The following is a 19,558-nucleotide window of genomic DNA, read 5'->3' as shown; positions in this document are numbered from 1 at the left end:
GAAAAGAAAAAAAAAGCTGCAAATAGACATAATTTTTTCCCAGAGGCTATTTTAACACAGAAACAACTGGAGAGCCTGCTCATCATTTAAAAGTGCTTTTAAAATCATCACTGCCTCATGTCTACCTGTGTACCTGTGAATTAGTGGCACATACCTGATTAAATTTGGGTTTAAAAAATCCATTGGTCCAACTCTCTCTTTTCACAGGTGGTATAACTGAGGCCCAGAAAGGAGCAGTGACTTTCCCAAGGTTACACACACTGTCAAGGGCAGAGCTGGAATTCAGACACGTTCATGGGAAGATGATTTCTAAGATGGGGACAGGGAACCAAGAGACCCTCATGGGTCAAGTTAGAATTACTTTGTACTAAGCAGCATCTCTAAGGAGAAGGCCACCTTAGACCTTTGCTGACTTCTTAGAGCTTACAGGGAAAATGGTGCAGAGCCCAGCCCTCTACCACTGTGGGCCATCAGTAAATTCATTCATGCATTCATTCATTAAAAAAAAAAGTCTACTGAGTACCTACTGTGTGCCAGGCAGTGTTCTAGGTGCTGGAGATACAACAGCAAACACAATAGTCCAAAACCCCTATTCTCATTCATTCTTGTATTATTTCATCCAGCAAATGTTTACTGAGGCCCTACTATGTGCAAGGCACTGTCCTTGGCCCTTGGGATAATCAGTGACCAAACAGCCGAATTCACATTCTAGTGACAGGAACAGGCAATAAGTACCTTTAAAAAGTCAAGAATATTGTGTGTTAGATGCTAAAAGTTCTATGGAGAAGAAAAACCACCTCTAGGACAAGGGTCAGCAAACCTTGGCCCATGGGCCAAATCTGGCCCACCACTTGTCATTTGTAAATAAAGCTTTATTGGAACACAGCTCTGTTCATTAGTTTCAATATTGTCTATGGCTATTTTCATGCTACAGTGGCAGAGTTGAATAGTTGTAACAGAGACTGACCCACAAAGCCAAGAAGATTTATTATCTGTATCTTTGCAGAAAAAATTTGCAGACCTCTCCTCTAGGACATCCAAGAGAACATGTCAAAGAGGCAGTTGGATATGTGATTGTAAAAAAGTATGAAAATAAAACTCTGCCACTTACTGGAAAAGTGAGCTTGCTTATCTGTAAAATGGGGTAATGCCTGCTGCTCAGGCCACTCCCTCTTACTCAAAAGCTGTGGCCCCAAGTTATCCCCAGCCTTGCTACTTCAGTTCTGCTGGGATTGATTCCCCCTAAAGAAGAAGGAGACCCCACTGCTAATGGCTCATTTTCCCCAAAACATCCCCCACAGGCATATCAGTCTGGAAAGCTGTCGGAACCTTAAAGTGACTCAGATAATTTTCTGGCAAAAAAACACACAGGGATTATCATGTTTGTTCCCAGATATAGTTTTAGTAAACAAAACTCATGTCAAGTGTGACTGGTTGTCATTATCACATTATGATGCCTCTGTCTGCTGCGATCCAAGCATTTCAGCATCAGGACCACCAGTGGGAGAGTTTGCTACACTCTCCTCTTTCCCTGTTGCCATGACTTGGAGGTTCTGCCTGTAAATAAAGGCTTAAAAATCTATTACATCCTCCTCCCCGCCACCACCTCCAGAATCCACATTTAATTTTAACAATATGGCTTTTCCACTCCTGCTTCGCTTATATATGGCATGGGATTTTATTTATTTATTTTTAAGAAGCATGTTTTAGTCCTGGAAAATGATAGCCCAACAAGAAGGCATAATTGTACCGATTTTCAGAAGGGTGGCAATACTCCAGATCTGATGGACTGCGAGACATGAATCAGAAAGATTCTATTAAACACCTCTGGGACGGGTGACACAGGGGTATTATCCAAGATGATTAATTTGACTCGGTCATTATGGACACAGACAAGCCTGACAAAATTGCATTTCAGTCCCCACTGAATTCTATAAAATTACTGTACACATAATAAGAAGTTACGGCGCTGGGTGCCCTGATCCAGTTGATGGGGTTTCAGGTTTGGGTAAGATGCCATTTTCCTTGTTTTGAAAACAGAGTCAGGAAACACTGAATTGAAGGACTGTCCTCTAGCTGAGATGTTCTTATAGGGTGTAGGTTTGATTTGTTAGGATGGTAGGTGGCCATCATATAGTTTATTGTCCAAACCAGGACAATTTTAAAGTGAAAGAAGGCACTATTAAAAATTACCCCAGAACAAGCGGCGTAAAGCAGGCCTGTCCTGGGCTAATCAGGATTGATGTACATGTTAGGGGGGGCATGAATCATGGTGGCATCTGTGTTGGCCCCAGACAGTCAGGGCTTCTTGTCCTTGTTACCATAAATGCTACCCGTGTGACTTTGGATAAGTCATTTTGCCTTTTCGAACCTCAGTTTCCAAAATGGAAAAGATATGTAACACTTGTTCTGCTTACACCCCGAGGTCTTTCTTTTGTCCCCTCCTTGGGTGCGGGGGAGGGGATTGTGTTGACTTCTGTTCCTGTGTTTTCACATCTGTTTCCTCATATAATTCTCTCAGCTGTTAGGTGGGGTTTTGTAGATAAAGACACTGGGAGTAGGTAGTTGGGATAAATTGCCAAAGGTTCCTCAGCAAGTAAGTGGCAGGATTGGAATTCCCCCGGGTCAGTCTAAGTCCAAAGACAGCGTTGTTTCTGTAGATTAAAAAATATATATATATACTCACTGATTATGTATTCCAAGAATCTTCAGGCTTTTATGGGAAAAATATGTGTAATATGTGGAAGCATTTGGAACCCCAAAGTCCTGTGTCAACATAAGGTGTTGTTGCTGTTACTCTGGGTTATTCAGCGGACTGGACTCCACAGGATACAAGAAAGCAGAGGTCCATCCCATGTTCTTTCCTTCCTGGCTCATTGTCTTGGAAACCTGCAGTGGGCATGGGGGTGGTCTGTTACCTCTCCAGCCACTCCCATTTCCTGTGATGCTGCTCGAGACTCCAGGATCAGGACAGGGTAAGACAGGATTAAGGGCTAGGGTCAAAACATCTCGCTGACTAGTACTGTTGAAGTCCTACCCTCCGTGCCTGCTGTTGTAGCAGGCTCTCACACGCTGGCTCTTTTCCATGGGGCACATTGAGCTGGGGATTCACTCTGCAGCTCACCTCTTGTGACCTGCTCTGTGGGTGGTATACCTGTTGACATACCTCCCGCTGCTGAGATCCCCCTGCCCTGTCAGGCTACCATCTTGGGTGGGGCCTCTTTAGATGCCTTCAGCCAACCGCTGTCCTTAGCTTTCACCTGCCCCCAGCAACTCACATATCCTTAACTTGCCAAACCAGGGACGTGCAGATTGCTCTCTGACCCGCTCTCATTCTCTCAATCTCTCCCGGCCCTGACATTTCAGGCAGCTTCTGCTCTCCTCCCATCTTTCAAAACCTTCCAGTCACAGAGCCTCTCAACTCTGGGGACACAAGTTGGGTCCGCCTGAGAGCTCTTTCTTTCTCACCAGACTCACCACGGAATGAGGTGTCACCTCCCCTTTTGTGTTGCATTCCGAGTCCCAACAAGCTGTGCTACTGGGGTCTTTCTCACTTGGCTCGAAAGTGGGGTTTCAGGATGGAAGGAAAGCCAAACCACACTCTACGCCTATAGATCCCCCCTCAGTGAACCTTCTGCCTATACAGCATCGGGCTGGGGGATGGAAATGGGTAATCCAAATGTCAGTCTGAGAACTTTCTAGTAAGCATTAATTGGATAAACCATTGCATAATGAAAGGTACCCTTCCCCAAGAAGATACAATAATCATTAATATGTAAATACTTAACCACATAGCTCTGAAATATATGAAGCCAAAAATAGACATACAGGAAGAAACTGATGACATCACAATCATGGTGGCAATTTTTTGACCTACCTGTCTCAGAAACCAATAGATCAAACAGAAAAAGAAAACTAATAGTTATTTAGAAGATTTAAACAGCAGAATGAAGCTGAAAATAATAAACATTTATGATAGCCTTATACTCTGTCACAAAGGAATTCTCAACAACTTTCAAAGAATCAATGTATTTTTCATTCCTTTTTTGGATGTCCTTTTTCTTGTCAGTGGTTTACTATTTTCTTAGCCTTTTCAAGAAACCATCTCTTTCCTGTATTTCTCTAAAGTTTGTTTTCTATTTTATTAGTCTTCTACTGACTTTTGGTTTCTCTTGTTTCTATTTCTAGCTTCTTGAATTGAGTGCTGAGTTCATCTATTTTGTCTTCCTTATCTTCCAATAAATTCATTTAGGTAAAAAGTTGTAAATTTTCCATTGTCCACCTCTTACAGGTTTTGTCAGGTTAGTGTTCTCATTGTCTGTAATTTCAGTTGTGATTTCCTCTTTAACCCAAAAGTTACTTAGAAGATTGCTTTTAAAATGCCCAAGTATTTAGGAGGGTCCGTTTCCCTCCATGATTTTCTGCTCCCTCCTTCTCTCCCTTCTTTTCTTCTTTCTTTTTTTTTTTTTTTTTTTTTTTGCAGTACACGGGCCTCTCACTGTTGTGGCCTCTCCCGTTGCGGAGCACAGGCTCCGGACGCGCAGGCTCAGCGGCCATGGCCCACGGGCCCAGCCGCTCCGTGGCATGTGGGATCTTCCCGGACCGGGGCACGACCCCGCGTCCCCTGCATCGGCAGGCGGACTCTCAACCACTGCGCCACCAGGGAAGCCCTTTTTTTCTTTTTAATTAAAAACTAGGTTAGTACATTTAGATCCTAGAATGTGGCTTATATCATCCCTGCCTTTTGAACAGTTTGAGATTATCTGAGTAGTTATTACATGCTCATGTTTTTTAAGTGTTCCATGGACATTTGAAAAGAATGTGTGTTCTTTAAATTTGAGACAAATCAAGAGAGGAAATTGTGTTATTCAAATCTTCTGTCCTTACTCATTTCTATCTGATTCATTTATCAGTTTTTGAAGAGATGTGTTAGCGTCTCTTCATGTTTATGGTTTGGTTAAATCCACTTTGTACTTCTAACAGTTTTTCAACGTTTTATATTCCTGTGATTTATCCGTCTACATAAAAGTTTATGTCTGTCATTTCTTCTTAGTGGATTGTGTCATTTATCAACTTAAGTATTACTCTTAGTCTCTTTTATGCCTTTTGCCCCAAATTGTACTTAACTTGTGATTAATTTTGCCACTTCTGCTTTTTATTTGCCTGATATACCGGCTTAGTTTTAACCTTCTGTGTCACTTTATTTCATGCATGCCTATTATAAATGTCATATGCTGGATTCATTTATTTTAATCAAAATATTAATGTTTTATCTTTTAATAAAAGAATTGAAATCATTTGTATTTATTGTGATTACTAATATTTAGTCTTAATATACTGTCATTTTTGAAGGTTCTTTATCATGTTTCATAGTTCATTTCTATTTTCTTTTTTTCTTTTCAGATTTTTGTTGGTTTGATCAGGTTCTATTTTCTTTTCCATTTGTTGTTGTTGTTATTGTTGTTGTTCCTCCAGCAGTGTGGAATTTCTGCTTTTCTTTAAAATTATGATAAACAGATAATAAATGAATTCAGCAAAGTTTCGGGGTATAAGATCAATATTCAAAAATCAGTTGTGGGCTTCCCTGGTGGCGCAGTGGTTGAGAGTCCGCTTGCTGATGCAGGGGGCACGGGTTCATGCCCCGGTCCTAGAAGATCCCACATGCCGCGGAGTGGCTGGGCCCATGAGCCATGGCCACTGAGCCTGCGCATCCGGAGCCTGTGCTCCGCAATGGGAGAGGCCACAACAGTGAGAGGCCCGTGTACCGCAAAAAAAAAAAAAAAATCAGTTGTGTTTCCATGTACCAACAATGAACAATCCAAAAAAAAAAAAAAAAAGAACTAAGAAACAATTTCATATATACCAGCATGCAAAAGAATAAATTTAACCAAGGAGGTGAAAGACTTGAACAGTGAACACTATGAAACACTGCTGAAAGAAATTAAAGAAGACCTTAGCAAATGGGGGAGACATCCTGTGCTCATGAATTGGAAGTCTTAATTTTGGTGAGATTGCAGTACTCCCCAAGCAATCTACATATGCAGTGCAATCTCTATCAAGTTTCCACCGGCCTTTTTAGGAAGAAATGGAATAGCTGATCCTCAAATTCATATGAAATTGCAGTGGCTTCTGAGTAGCCACAACAATCTTTTTTAAAATTTTTTTTTATTTTTTGCTTTATAACAAATTTAATCAGTTATACATATACATATGTTCCCATATCCCCTCCCTTTTGCGTCTCCCTCCCACCCTCCCTATCCCACTCCTCCAGGCGGTCACAAAGCACCGAGCTGATCTCCCTGTGCTATGCGGCTGCTTCCCACTAGCTGTCTACCTTACGTTTGGTAGTGTATATATGTCCATGCCGCTCTTTCACTTTGTCACAGCTTACCCTTCCCCCTCCCCATATCCTCAAGTCCATTCTCTAGTAGGTCTGTGTCTTTATTCCTGTCTTACCCCTAGGTTCTTCATGACATTTTTTTTCTTAAATTCCATATATATGTGTCAGCATACAGTATTTGTCTTTCTCTTTCTGACTTACTTCACTCTGTATGACAGACTCTATCTAGGTCCATCAACCTCATTACAAATAGCTCAATTTCGTTTCTTTTTATGGCTGAGTAATATTCCATTGTATATATGTGCCACATCTTCTTTACCCATTCATCCGATGATGGACACTTAGGTTGTTTCCATCTCCGGGCTATTGTAAATAGGGCTGCTATGAACATTTTGGTACATGACTCTTTTTGAATTACGGTTTTCTCAGGGTATATGCCCAGTAGTGGGATTGCTGGGTCATATGGTAGTTCTATTTGTAGTTTTTTAAGGAACCTCCATACCGTTCTCCATAGTGGCTGTACCAATTCACATTCCCACCAGCAGTGCAAGAGTGTTCCCTTTTTTCCACACCCTCTCCAGCATTTATTGTTTCTAGATTTTTTGATGATGGCCATTCTGACTGGTGTGAGATGATATCTCATTGTAGTTTTGATTTGCATTTCTCTAATGAGTAAAGATGTTGAGCATCCTTTCATGTGTTTGTTGGCAGTCTGTATATCTTCTGTGGAGAAATGTCTATTTAGGTCTTCTGCCCATTTTTGGATTGGGTTGTTTGTTGTTTTGTTATTGAGCTGCATGAGCTGCTTATAAATTTTGGAGATTAATCCTTTGTCAGTTGCTTCATTTGCAAATATTTTCTCCCATTCTGAGGGTTGTCTTTTGGTCTTGTTTATGGTTTCCTTTGCTGTGCAAAAGCTTTGAAGTTTCATTAGGTCCCATGTGTTTATTTTTGTCTTTATTTCCATTTCTCTAGGAGGTGGGTCAAAAAGGATCTTGCTGTGATTTATGTCATAGAGTGTTCTGCCTATGTTTTCCTCTCAGAGTTTGATAGTGTCTGGCCTTACATTTAGGTCTTTAATCCATTTTGAGCTTATTTTTGTGTATGGTGTTAGGGAGTGATCTAATCTCATACTTTTACATGTCCCTCTCCAATTTTCCTAGCACCACTTATTGAAGAGACTGTCCTTTCTCCACTGTACATTCCTGCCTCCTTTATCAAAGATAAGGTGACCATATGTCCGTGGGTATATCTCTGGGCTTTCTATCCTGTTCCATTGATCTATCTTTCTGTTTTTGAGCCACAACAATCTTGCAAAAGGAGACCAAAGTTGGAGAACGCTTCCCAATTTCTACAAGAGCACAGTAGTCAGAACAATGTGGTTCACAATAGAACAGTATAAGGATGGATATATAGACCAATGGAATAGAAATAAGAGTCCAGAAATAAACTCCTACATCTGTGGTCAATTGATTTTCAACCAGGGTGCCAAGACCAGTCAATGGGGAAAGAACAGTCTCTTCACCAAATAGTGCTGGGACAGTTGGATAGCCATGTGCAAAATAATGAGGTTGGACTCTACCTCATGACATATACAAAAGTTATTTCAAAATGGATCCACGACTTATGTCTCAGGGCTAAAGCTACAAAATTCTTAGAAGAAAACATAGGAGTAACTCTTCATGACCTTGGATTTGGCTATGGATTCTTAGATAGGACATCAAAAGCATGAGCAACAAAAGAAAAAATAGATGAATTGGACTCCATGAAAATTAAAAACTTCTGTGTATCAAGGGCATTATCAAGAAAGAGAATGGGAGAAAAACATTTGTAGATCATACATCTTATAAGGGTCTACTATCTGGAATATATAAAGAGCACTTACAATACTGCAACAGAAAGACAACCTAATTTAAAAATGGACAAAAGACTTCAAGACGTTTCTCCAAAGAAGATATGCAAATGGCAAAAAAACACATGAAAAGATACTCAACATCATTAGTCATTAGGGAAATATGAATCAAAGCTACTATAAGATACCACTTCATACTCACTAGGATGGCTATAATACAAATAATGCAACATAAGTGTTGGCAGCAAGGATGTGGAGAAATTGGAACCTTCAGACGTTGCTGGTGGAAATGTAAAATGTACAGCCACTGTGGAAAGAAGTTTGACAGTTCCTCAATAAATTAAACATCAAACTATCATATGACCCAGAAACTCCACTCCTAGCTATATACCCCCAAAAATTGAAAACAGGAACTCCAACAAATATATGTACAAACTTGTTCATAGCAACACTATTCGCAGTAGCCAAAAGATGGAAACAGCCCAAATGTCCATCAGTGGATAAATGGATAAACAAATTGGGTTTATACATATAGTGGAATATTATTCAGCCATAAAAAAGGAGTGAACTACTGATATGTGCTACATTATGGATGAACCTCAAAAACATTATGCTAAGTGAAAGAAGCCACATAAGGTTGCATATTGTATGGTTCCATTTATATGAAACTATCCAGAATAGGTGAATCCACAGAGACAGAATACAGATTGGTGATTACCAGGGGTTGGGACCAGGGGAGTAGGGAGAAACTGCTTAATAAGTATGGGGTTTCCTTTTGGGGATGACAAACATATTCTGGGACTAGATAGAGGTGGTGTTCACAAAACATGAATGTACTAAATGCCACGCAAGTGTTAATTTTGTGTTATGTGAACTTCAACTCAATACATGTAAAAAATTAGAACAAAATATTTAAACTTAAATTTTCCTTACACTATAAATAACTAATCAGTATTTGTAGTCTTCTTTAAGGAAGGCATAGCTTCTAGCAAAATCCTGTTGATTTTTTGTTTGTGATCATTTTTAATTTTATAATTCTGTCCTATACCTCTTCTATTTTAGGAATCCTTACAAGATAGTCACATTGAATCCTGCAGTCACCTTATCAATAGCCATTTTGAATTAATATAAGTTGTAGTAGTTTTTCAGCTCACCACTCCTTCTAGAATCCCTTTCTTGATTTTCTTTTCATTCTCTAGGTTTGAGCTTTAAGTATTTGTTTCGGAAAGGGTTATTTAAAAGAATATATCTCTATCTATCTATCTATCTATCTATATATATATATATTTGTTACTTCCTATGTTTGAATTTTTGATTCACTTATTTTATTGTGGTAAGCAAATGAGTTTATTCTGATAATTTCATGGAACATAAGCTTGTCACTGTAACAGGCTTCTGGTCCAATGGGTGTTCTTAGATTCTTTCTTCTCCATCCCTTTCTCAAGGCCCAGAGGCTGCCCCCTTGCTTGTTTATTCCCCTGTCTCAAGGAATCATTGGCTTTGGTGTTCAATTAAGACCTTTCCTCCTAGGAATTCCAGGAGAAGGCTTACCCTTCTCTGACCCAAGCGCAAGCCACAAAGGTCATTTGGGTCAGTCCAGTAGTCTTCCGTTCCTAGCACTGGTGCATGAGAAACCTGCCAGTCTCCTGGATGCCCCTTCTACCCCAGCCATATTGCTTTGCTCTGAGTTCTCATTATTTAGTTGATTTGGAAAGAAAAGCACAAATGGACAAATTGAGAAATAAGGTGATTCTAGCAGCCTCCTAACACACATCTGTATGGTAGATGTCACGTGTTGGTAAAGCCCTACCTCCTAGCCCTGTTGTTTGCCTCAGTGCCTCTTCCTCCCCACTCCCACTCGCTCCCCACAAAGGACGGTCAATTACAGTTTTTCATGCACCACTTCCAGGAAGGGAGGAATGCTGGACTGATTCAAACAACCTGTGTCTTACCCTTGGATCAGAGCCAAAAGTAAGCCTTCTCCTTAGAAGGGGGTATCTTCATGGTTTGCCAGTCCATTCATTTTCTTACCACTCTTTCTTCTGGCATTTGATGAGTAGTTCATTTGTTCATTCATTCATTCATCAAATACTTTCTGAGTACTCATTACATGCCAGGCACTGTTGAAGAAATTGGAGATACAGCAGTGAACAAGACAGGTGAAAATCTCCTCCTCCGTGGAGCTGATAGTCTAGTGGGATGAGACAGGTAATACATAATAAACTGATAAAATATTGAATTGGCCAAAAAGTTCGTTCAGGTTTTTCCTTAACATCTTACGAAAAACCTGAATGAACTTTTTGGCTAACCCAATATACAGGATGTTAGGAAGTAACAAGTGATAAAAACAAACAAACAGTAGAGTATGGCTGATGGTTTGTGACTTTAAATTGAGCAGTGAGGTTAAACCTCATTGAGAAGCAGGGGTTTGAGTGAAGACCTGAGGGGTGAAGGAATGAGCTCTGAGAATATTTAAGAGGAGAATGTTCTAGAGAGAGGGAACAGCCAGTGCAAAGGCTCTGAGACAGAATCATGCCTAGTGTGGCCAGACTGGCATGAACGAGGAGAATATTAAGACGTGATGTCGGGAAGGTGAAAGGGATGTACGTGGGAGTGGGGGGGTAGGGTAGACCATGTAGCCATTATAAGGACCCTCTTCTTTTTTTATTGAATGAAAGATTCTTTAAACTCTACAGTGCTTTACAATTTTCAAAAGTTTCACACACATGGTTTTATATAATCTCATAATAACCCTTTTCCACTCCTACCCCTATACTCCCCCTCCCCCTTCCCTCTCCCCGCTGGTAACCACTAGTTTCTTCTCTGTATCTGTGCGTCTGCGTCTTTTTTGTTATATACACTAGTTTGTTGTATTTTTAGATTCCATATATAAGTGATACCATACAGTCTGTCCTTTTCTGTCTGACTTATTTCACTTAACATAATGCCCTCCAAGTCCATCCATGTTGCTGCAAATGGCAAAATTTCATTCTTTTTATGGCCGAGTAGTATTCCGTAGTATGTGTCTGTGTATATGTATATACACACACATGTGCTACGTCTTCTTTATCCATTCATCTGTTGATGGACACTTAGGTTGCTTCCCTACCTTGGCAGTTGTAAATAATGCTGCTATGGACATTGGGGTGCATGTATCTTTTTGAATGAGTGTTTTTTTTTTTTTTTGGATATATAACCAGGAATGGAATTGCTGAGGACCCTGTTATTAATTGAGTAAGAAGGGGGCCACTGGAGTGTGGTGAGCAAAGGAATGACATGACCTCACATTTTAACAGGATAATTCTGGTCTCTGAATGAGAATAGACCAAAGCAAGGGCGGAGGCAGGGAAACCAGGTGGGAGACTACTGCACTCATCCAGGGTAAAGAGGATGATGGCTTGGACCGTAGAGGTTCCATCTTGTATCTGTTCTGAAGGTGGGGCGAATATGATTTCCTGACAGATTTGGTGTAGGGTATGAGAGAAAGAGAGGAGTCAAAGTATAGCTCCAAGGCATTTGGCCTGAGCAGTTGGAAGGATGGACTTGCCATTAGCTGAGGAGGAGAAAACCATGGGTTGACAGGTTCTCTTTTGGACGTGTTAAATTTGAGATGTCTATTAAAATCCAAACAAGGGTGTCAAATACAGTGGGTTCTATGAATCTGTAGTTCAGGAGAGAGGTCTGGTCTGGAGATATGAGCTGGGGTGTCAGCAGCATATAGATAGTATTTAAAGCGAGGAGTTTAGATGAAATCCTCAAGGACTGAGTGTATTTAGTGAAGAGGTTTGGGATCTGAGCTCTGTGACATCATTAATAGGTTGAGGGAAAGAATGGGAACCAGCAAAGGACATGGAGAAGAAAAGCCCTGTGATTTAGGAAGATCAACATGTGTGGTGTCCTAGAAGCACTTGAAGAAATTTATTCCCAGGAGAAAGAGGGTGGCCAAGTATGTCAAATGCTTCGAGAAGGTCAATGTGGACAGTTGGGACTGAGATCTGACCATTGGACTTAATAACATGGAAGTCACTGGCGGCTTTGCCAGACAGTTTTGGTGGATGGTGGGATGAAAATGTGATTGGAATGCATTTTTAAAAATTAATTAATTAACTTATTTATTTTTGGCTGTGTTGGGTCTTCATTGCAGTGTGCGGGCTTTCTCTAGTTGCGGCGAGCAGGGGCTACTCTTCGTTGTGGTGTGCGGGCTTCTCCTTGCGGTGGCTTCTCTTGTTGCGGAGCACAGGCTCTAGGCACACAGGCTTCATTACTTGCGGCATGCGGGCTCAGTAGTTGTGGCTTGCAGGCTCTAGAGCTCAGGCTCAGTAGTTGTGGCACATGGGCTTAGTTGCTCCACGGCATGTGGGATCTGCCCAGACCAGGGCTCAAACCCATGTCCCCTGCATTGGCAGGTGGATTCGTAACCACTGCAACACCAGGGAAGTGTGTTTGAGAGAGGATGGGTGGATAGGAAAAGACAACTCTTTACAGAAGTTTCTCTGTAAGATCTGCTAATATTTTTAGCTTCTAGAGCTCTTACAACTTGGCATCTCTTTCTATGTCTCATGAGGACACTGGTGCTGGAGAGCAAACTAGGCAACACTGAGTGGTCCATTTCTTACTTAGAGGAAGTGAGGAATAGGAGTCTTGAATAGGTCTCTGACCCAGTGTGAGAAAATGATGGATTCAGAGTCACAAGACCTGGGCTTGAATCCCAACAATACTTCTTGTTATCCCAAGAATAACTTGGGACACCTTCATTCTCTGAGCTTCATGTTCTTCATCTGCAGAATGGAGAGAACAGTCACTTCCTTGCAGAACTCATATGGATTAAATGGAGAATGAGTGTGGAAATACCAGGTCCAGAGACTGGCACACAGTATGAATCCATAGCAAGCTGAGGTGGTATTCAGGTGTCATGCATTTAGGATTTAATTGCATTCAGAGGAGGCGTGTACGTGTTTGCATGTTTAGTTATTTTTAAGTGTGCTAATTGCCTCTTTAAGTGAATTATCATAATTGTGTGATTCCAGTATTTTGATGCAACATATGCTTATTTTTGGAAAAGGCTTCTGGTCATTTGGGCTGGTTCCAGTGTGTTAAGGTTTCGGTTTTTTAAATGAAAGGCGTGGACTCGTGCCGTCATTTGGCATTTACTGTCACATGCCATGTGACAGCACCTGTTGTGGGTGCAGGGAGTAGAGAGGAAAGTGACAGTCCACAGACATGAACAGTGGGTGACTGAGGGACTTCCAGTCTGTTGGGAGGAGCAGATATGGAAACCCCCAGGTAAAGTCTAAACCCAAAGCCTGGTGCATCCTCCCATTTCATGTGCTCATTCATCACATTCTAATTGAGCACCTACTGTGTGCCAGGCATTGGTGACAAGACAGCCTTAACCCCTGCCCTCGTGGAGTCTGTGGGGAGGGGACACAAGCTAAAGGGAAGGAAAGAGCCACAAATCATTGCAGGCGATAAGGGTGCTCTGGGGAACACATATGAGGCTGTGGAGGGGGAATGAGAGGAGGGGAGTCTTGCTGTGGGAGGGTCTGGGGAAGGCTTCCTGGGACTCTGCTTTCCGGGATGATATGATACCTATGGCTGAGTGCCATCTAAAGGCAGCCAGCCCCTGGCCCATCTCGGTGGTCAGGCTGAAGCCAGACATCACCCTGTGATGCACAGACCTGTGGCGTGAGGAGTTAGGAACATTCATGATGGGCAAAACAGTGAGGATACCGAGTGGGTGAGCTGCTGTTTACTTGTCCTGTGTCCTTGGGGAAGTTCCTTGATGTCTCTGAAACTCCTGGCAAGGACAATAACAACAGCAATAACAACCATCGCTGAGCAGGCTGGCTCTGTGCCAGGCGGTGTCCTGAGCCATTTACACATGTTGATTCATTTACTCTTTACAGGAGCCCTATAGTATATACTGTTAGTACCTTCTTTTCACATACGAGGAAACTGGGGCACAGGGAGGTTAAGTAACCTGCCCAAAGCCACACAGCGAGTATGTGGCAGAGCCAGAATTCAAGGCTCTGAACCACTTACACCTCCTGTACAATAGCAGCAGTAATGGCCACCTCCAGGGCAGTCACGAAGGTTGAGTGAGATGCATGCTTATGGCCTCTGCCATAGGACCTGGCTCGTTCACCCATCCAACTAATTATTTAGCTCTGACTTTGAGCCAGATTCTGGAAAACAGGACATACAAGGGCTGTCCTGGCAGAACTCACATTAAACATTAAACAAATAATTATACAACAAGCTAGCTACAAATCTGATGAGTACTTCCAAGAAGAAATGCAGGGTGTGTGACACTCTAGAGAGTGTCAGGGAAGACATTTAAACCAAACCTATGGCTGAGGGATGAGTAGGAATGGGCCAGATGAAGGAAGAGCGAGTGACAGGCAAAGCATTCTAGCAGAAGGAACAGACTGTGTGAGGGCCTGGAGGCAGGAAATTGTCCCTGTGGGTAGAAGGGTGATGGGAGCCAGGCCAGGTGAAGACTTACGAGCCATGTTTGGTTCTATGGACTTTATCCTAGGACAGAGGGGAGCCATCAAAGCCTTGTAAGCATGGGAGTTATGTGGTGAGATGATCATCTTTCTAGAGACCCGTTTGGCTGCATGAAGGGAATGGATTGGTGGGGACAAGAGTGGGCTATGGGAGACCAGTAAGGAAGCTGTTGCAGTTCCCCAGGTAAGAGATGCTGGTGGCCTGGACCAAGACAGTGTGAATGGAGAGAAATGGATAGGTTTAAAAGATATTTCAGAGGAGTTTCATTGGACTTGAGGGGTGACTGAAGGTAAGCCCCAAGTTCGTGGCTTTATTAACGGGGTGGAGGATGAGGGAGACACAGGTGCAGGTTGGGGGAAGGGGCATCGTGATTGCAGCTTTGCACATGTTCACTTTGAGATGCTTGTGAGACATCAAGTGGGAGCATTGAGTAGGCATTTAGATGCTCAGATCTGGTGCTCAGATGAGTGACCAGAATTGGAGGTGGAAATGCAGCATCAAGATGGAAGTTGAAGGGACTTCCCTGGTGGCGCAGTGGTTACGAATCTGCCTGCCAGTGCAGAGGGCACGGATTCGAGCCCTGGTCCGGGAAGATCCCACATGCTGCGGAGCAACTAAGCCCGTGCGCCACAACTACTGAGCCTGCGCTCTAGAGCCCACGAGTCACAACTACTGAAGCCCGTGCTCCTAGAGCCCATGCTCTACACAAGAGAAGCCACCACAGTGAGAAGCCTGCGCACCACAACGAAGATCCTACGCAGCCAAAAATAAATAAATTAAATAAATAAATTCATTTAAAAAATTCTATCTAGAGATAATTATAAAAAAAAAAAAGATGGAAGTTGAAGCTGAGACTGGGTGAAGTCCACCTGGGGAGAAGGTGTAGGATCGCTCAGGACTGAACCCAAGAAACCCCAACACGGCTGGCAGAGAAGGAGTTGACACTGGAGATAGAGAAGCAAGAAGGTGGGCAGATAACTGGCAGCACAAGGGCCCGGAGGCTAAAGGAGGGATGTTTGCAAGACGAAGGAAAGGGATCAGTTGGACTGTCACTGCTGAGGGGACAGATGAGACGTGGCTGGAAAAAAAAAAGCCAGTTGGATCTGGTGCCATGGAGCTCACTGGTTGGTGAGGGCATGGGGGGAAGAGAATGCAGGTTGCAGTGGGCTATGGAGTGAATGGGAGACAGGGAGGGGAGCCGATGGGTGAGGACAGCCCTTTCCAGAAGATGGGTGTGAACCGGAGGAGAGATGGTGGCAGCTGCAGAGGGATGGGGGAGCGTGTAAGACCAGAGAGTTGAGCACGTCTCAGTCCAGCAGGGAGGGGAGGCCGAAGAGCCGGAAACAAGAATGGTTGATGGAATGACCAAGGTCCTTGGGACAGAGGGAGAAAGGAGCGGGTAGGACCATTCATACACAGTAGGGAGATCGGCCTTCGGAAGAAGGAAGGATGGCTCTTCGGGCGTCAAAACAGGAGGCACGTTGGTGCCAAATGGGCAGGTTTGTGGTTCTGGTGTCAGGACATTTAGGAAGCTATTTTCTGTGTTCCCTGTGAATGAAGTAGAAGGTGACTGGTCATCTGCAAAGGGCAAAGGGACAGAAAGGGAGTTAGAGGACTACTCAGGGGAGAATCATCGTGGAGATTAACAAGGTGGAAGGGAGCGGTTCCCAGCAGCACGAAGATCCCACGCAGAGCTGGTAAGCGTGATTTCTGGTGAAATTTGGCCAGAGCCTTGCTCAGCTGTCTTGGTGAGGGTGCACACGGAGTGGATGGTTGCATTCACATCAGGGGTGGGGGGTTTACTAGTGAGGTGCCAGGCGTAGAAGGGTACAGAGTGCTTTCTCTCCAGCCATTTCTGATTTCTTGGGGGTATTTCTCCCCTTTCCCCTCTCTGCTCCTTAGTGCAATCAATCTCCCTTCACCCAATTATGTACCATTCATATCCTTAACCACAAAATTATACCATTTGACCTTTGGGTATCTTGTCTTGGAAGAGATGCACGTAAAGGTGAAGTTACATTAACACCCGCCTATATGCACCAAAATGCATCAAAATACAATCTGAAGCATTTTCATCACCCTTGGGCACCATGTTAAGAAGTTTGGAGGGGCCTCTCTCTTTCTGCCTCTTTTTCAGTAGAGACATACTAGTGTTTAGGCAGGGAGTGTTCAGAATGTCTTTATTTGAGGAATGGGCACTGGGAGCAGAATGGACATAGACTCAGAGGGGGAGACTGACGCTTGGAGGGTCCTTAAAGAGGTTGCGACTGTCACAGCAACACGAGAAGATACGGATCAGACCCAGTTACCTCCTAGTTGTAACCTGGGTGAAGCTTCTAGATCTTGATTTTTTGATCTGTAAATGGGGATAAATACAGGATGCGTTTAACAGTTAAGAGATGTATATGTCAATTACATCTTAATAAAGCTGGAAAAGAACTAGTTCAGGGCAGGCCTACCTGCGGGATTAGGGAGACATCCATATCAAGGTAGACAGACCTGGGGAATAAAGTTGACAACCCACATCAAGGTAGACCTCCCTGGGGGATTTGAGGGATGTCACACTTGGGGAATTAGGGAGATCATAGGTGACCACACTTGTAATTAAGGAGACATAGGAGGTCACTGTAGACACAGCTGGGATATTAGAGGCACATACCATTTGTTATACACCTAGGAAATTATGGAGGAAAAATAAATAGAGATGATGTGCACATAAAACACCCACCATATATTGGGTGATCAGTAACTAGCAATGGGGGCTATATTCTGGGTGATAGACAGTAAGGGAGAGCATTGGTCTGGGGTCCTGTGTAGGAAAACGTGCTTTTGATCTTCACCTTTTAGTGGGAGGAGTTACTTTCCCAAGCTCATCAATAACAAGGCTGGACCAAAGCCTGTTTCTTGGTGCCCAAGCCCTCAGTTTGGCCTTGATTGGCACTGCCTCTCAGGATTGTTAGGACCCAGAGTCTCAGGATCCAAGTCACAGACTAGAAAACGTTGCCTTCCTTTGCAGACAGTGTATATTAGGGGAGGAGGGAGTGAGACCTTTTTCTAACTGTGTGACTTTCGCAGGTAAATTCCCCTCTCTGTGCCTTAGTTTCTGTATCCATAAAATGGCTGTATAATAACAGAACCTCCTTCACAACGATGTTGTAAGAATTAAATGCATTAAACTTTTGTAAAGTGCTCACACCTGGCACATACTATATGCTCAATAAATGTTAGATATTTATATTACCTGACTGAAAAAAAATGCTCAAGGAAATTGTTTTCAGTAGAGCTGAGACCTACCAGGACATGGTTTCCACCTATGTGTCAAGCTTGATCAGGAGAAACTGGATCTTCCTTGGGCCCTCTCCTGGTCCTTCTGTTACTCCCAGGCACCAGCTGGGGGACTCCCATCAAACTGGATTGAAATCCCATGGATATTGATAGAATAGCTAATGTGTATACTTAGCCATGGAGCTTGAAAGGTGGATGAGCCCATCCCCTGTCCCCCTTTGTGCGAGTGTGGAAACTGAGCCGAGAGAGAGCAATGACAGGCTAAGATCGTGCAGTATGAGATATATAACTTTGGTTGTATGCATATAGGGCAACTAGGCAGGGGTCGGTCCCCAAACCTGTGAGCTTGGTCCAGCTCTTGGAAGCAACTTCATGTGGTAGGGAGGAGCCAGATCTTGGGGTCAGAAGACTGGATCCTATTCCTGATGGCTCCGGATGCCCTTTGCCACCCACAGGGTCACTGCTTCCTGGACTGCTGTTTGCCTATCTGTGAAATAATCTCACAAGACCCCTGCAGAGGGAGCCAGTAAGCAAGAGGTGGCTTGGGCTCTGGGTCCAAGGCGGGGGCATGAGTGTGGCTAGGCACTACCCTCTTGGAGCATGTTTCTGTGGATATAAAGGGCAGTCTAGGGCTCTTTCCCAGGAATTGTGGTGAGATTCACAGATGCCCGAGGAGAAAGGCATTAACAACAAGCAGGTGTTTTAGAGACCATGTGGGCCTTCCTCCCACCATAACTCCACTCGAATCCTACCCATCCCCACCCCCTCAATGACCTCATCCAACAAATATTTACTGAGAGCCTACCCACCAAGGACCAGATATTGTAATGGGCTTCAACTGCCCTAGCTATTTTAATACACATACTTAATTTACCAAAGAATATAAGGGTGTTAGAAGATTGATTTCTTGTATGCTGTTGTGGTTTCATGTTTTTTTCCTTCTCTACACATTATATTTTATGACTGTTGTAAGATTTACCATCATATTCACCAGTACCTTTGGTGTCCTTCATCAGTTCTGGAATATTCCCAACCATTATCTCTTCAGTTATTCCTCTGCCCCATTCTCACTGTTCTCCCTCCAGAAGGCTGATCGAACAGATGTCCATTAGACACCCTCACTTTGTCCTCTATATCTTGAAACTTCTCTTTCATGTTTTCTTGGATCCATCTTGCAGTTCACACATAACTCTTCTCCTAGGTCTAATCGCTCTCAGAGCACAGAAAAGGAGGAACGATTCCCCAGGCTAACCTAACCTTGGTACTAAAACCCAACAAAGGCAGTATGAAAAAGGAAAAGCATAGGCCCATCTTACTTGTGAACTAGATGCAAAAATCCTAAACAAAATGTCAGCAATCAAAATCTAATAATGCATAAAATGACCAAGTAGGGTCTATTCCAGAAATGCAAGGTTGTTTTCACATTAGAAAAACCAAGTGTAGCAATTTACCGTATTAACTGAATTAAAGGGGAAAGTCACTTGAGACTTTCAGTAGATACAGGGAAAAGGAATTCAATAAAATTAAAATTTGATGCATAATTGAAAGAAAAAGGAATGCCCTTAACCTGT

General features: G+C 43.0%; 1 protein-coding gene across 2 annotated transcripts in view; it reads left to right on the top strand.

Annotated features, from left to right (window-relative positions):
- TOX2 (TOX high mobility group box family member 2) overlaps positions 1–19,558 on the top strand; it is a 147,894-nt gene that overhangs the window by 73,243 nt on the left and 55,093 nt on the right. The window lies entirely within an intron of this gene.

The sequence above is a fragment of the Mesoplodon densirostris genome, chromosome 16 (assembly GCF_025265405.1).
Source record: "Mesoplodon densirostris isolate mMesDen1 chromosome 16, mMesDen1 primary haplotype, whole genome shotgun sequence".
Classification (NCBI taxonomy): domain Eukaryota; kingdom Metazoa; phylum Chordata; class Mammalia; order Artiodactyla; family Ziphiidae; genus Mesoplodon; species Mesoplodon densirostris.
This window is presented reverse-complemented; position numbering and strand designations above follow the sequence as displayed.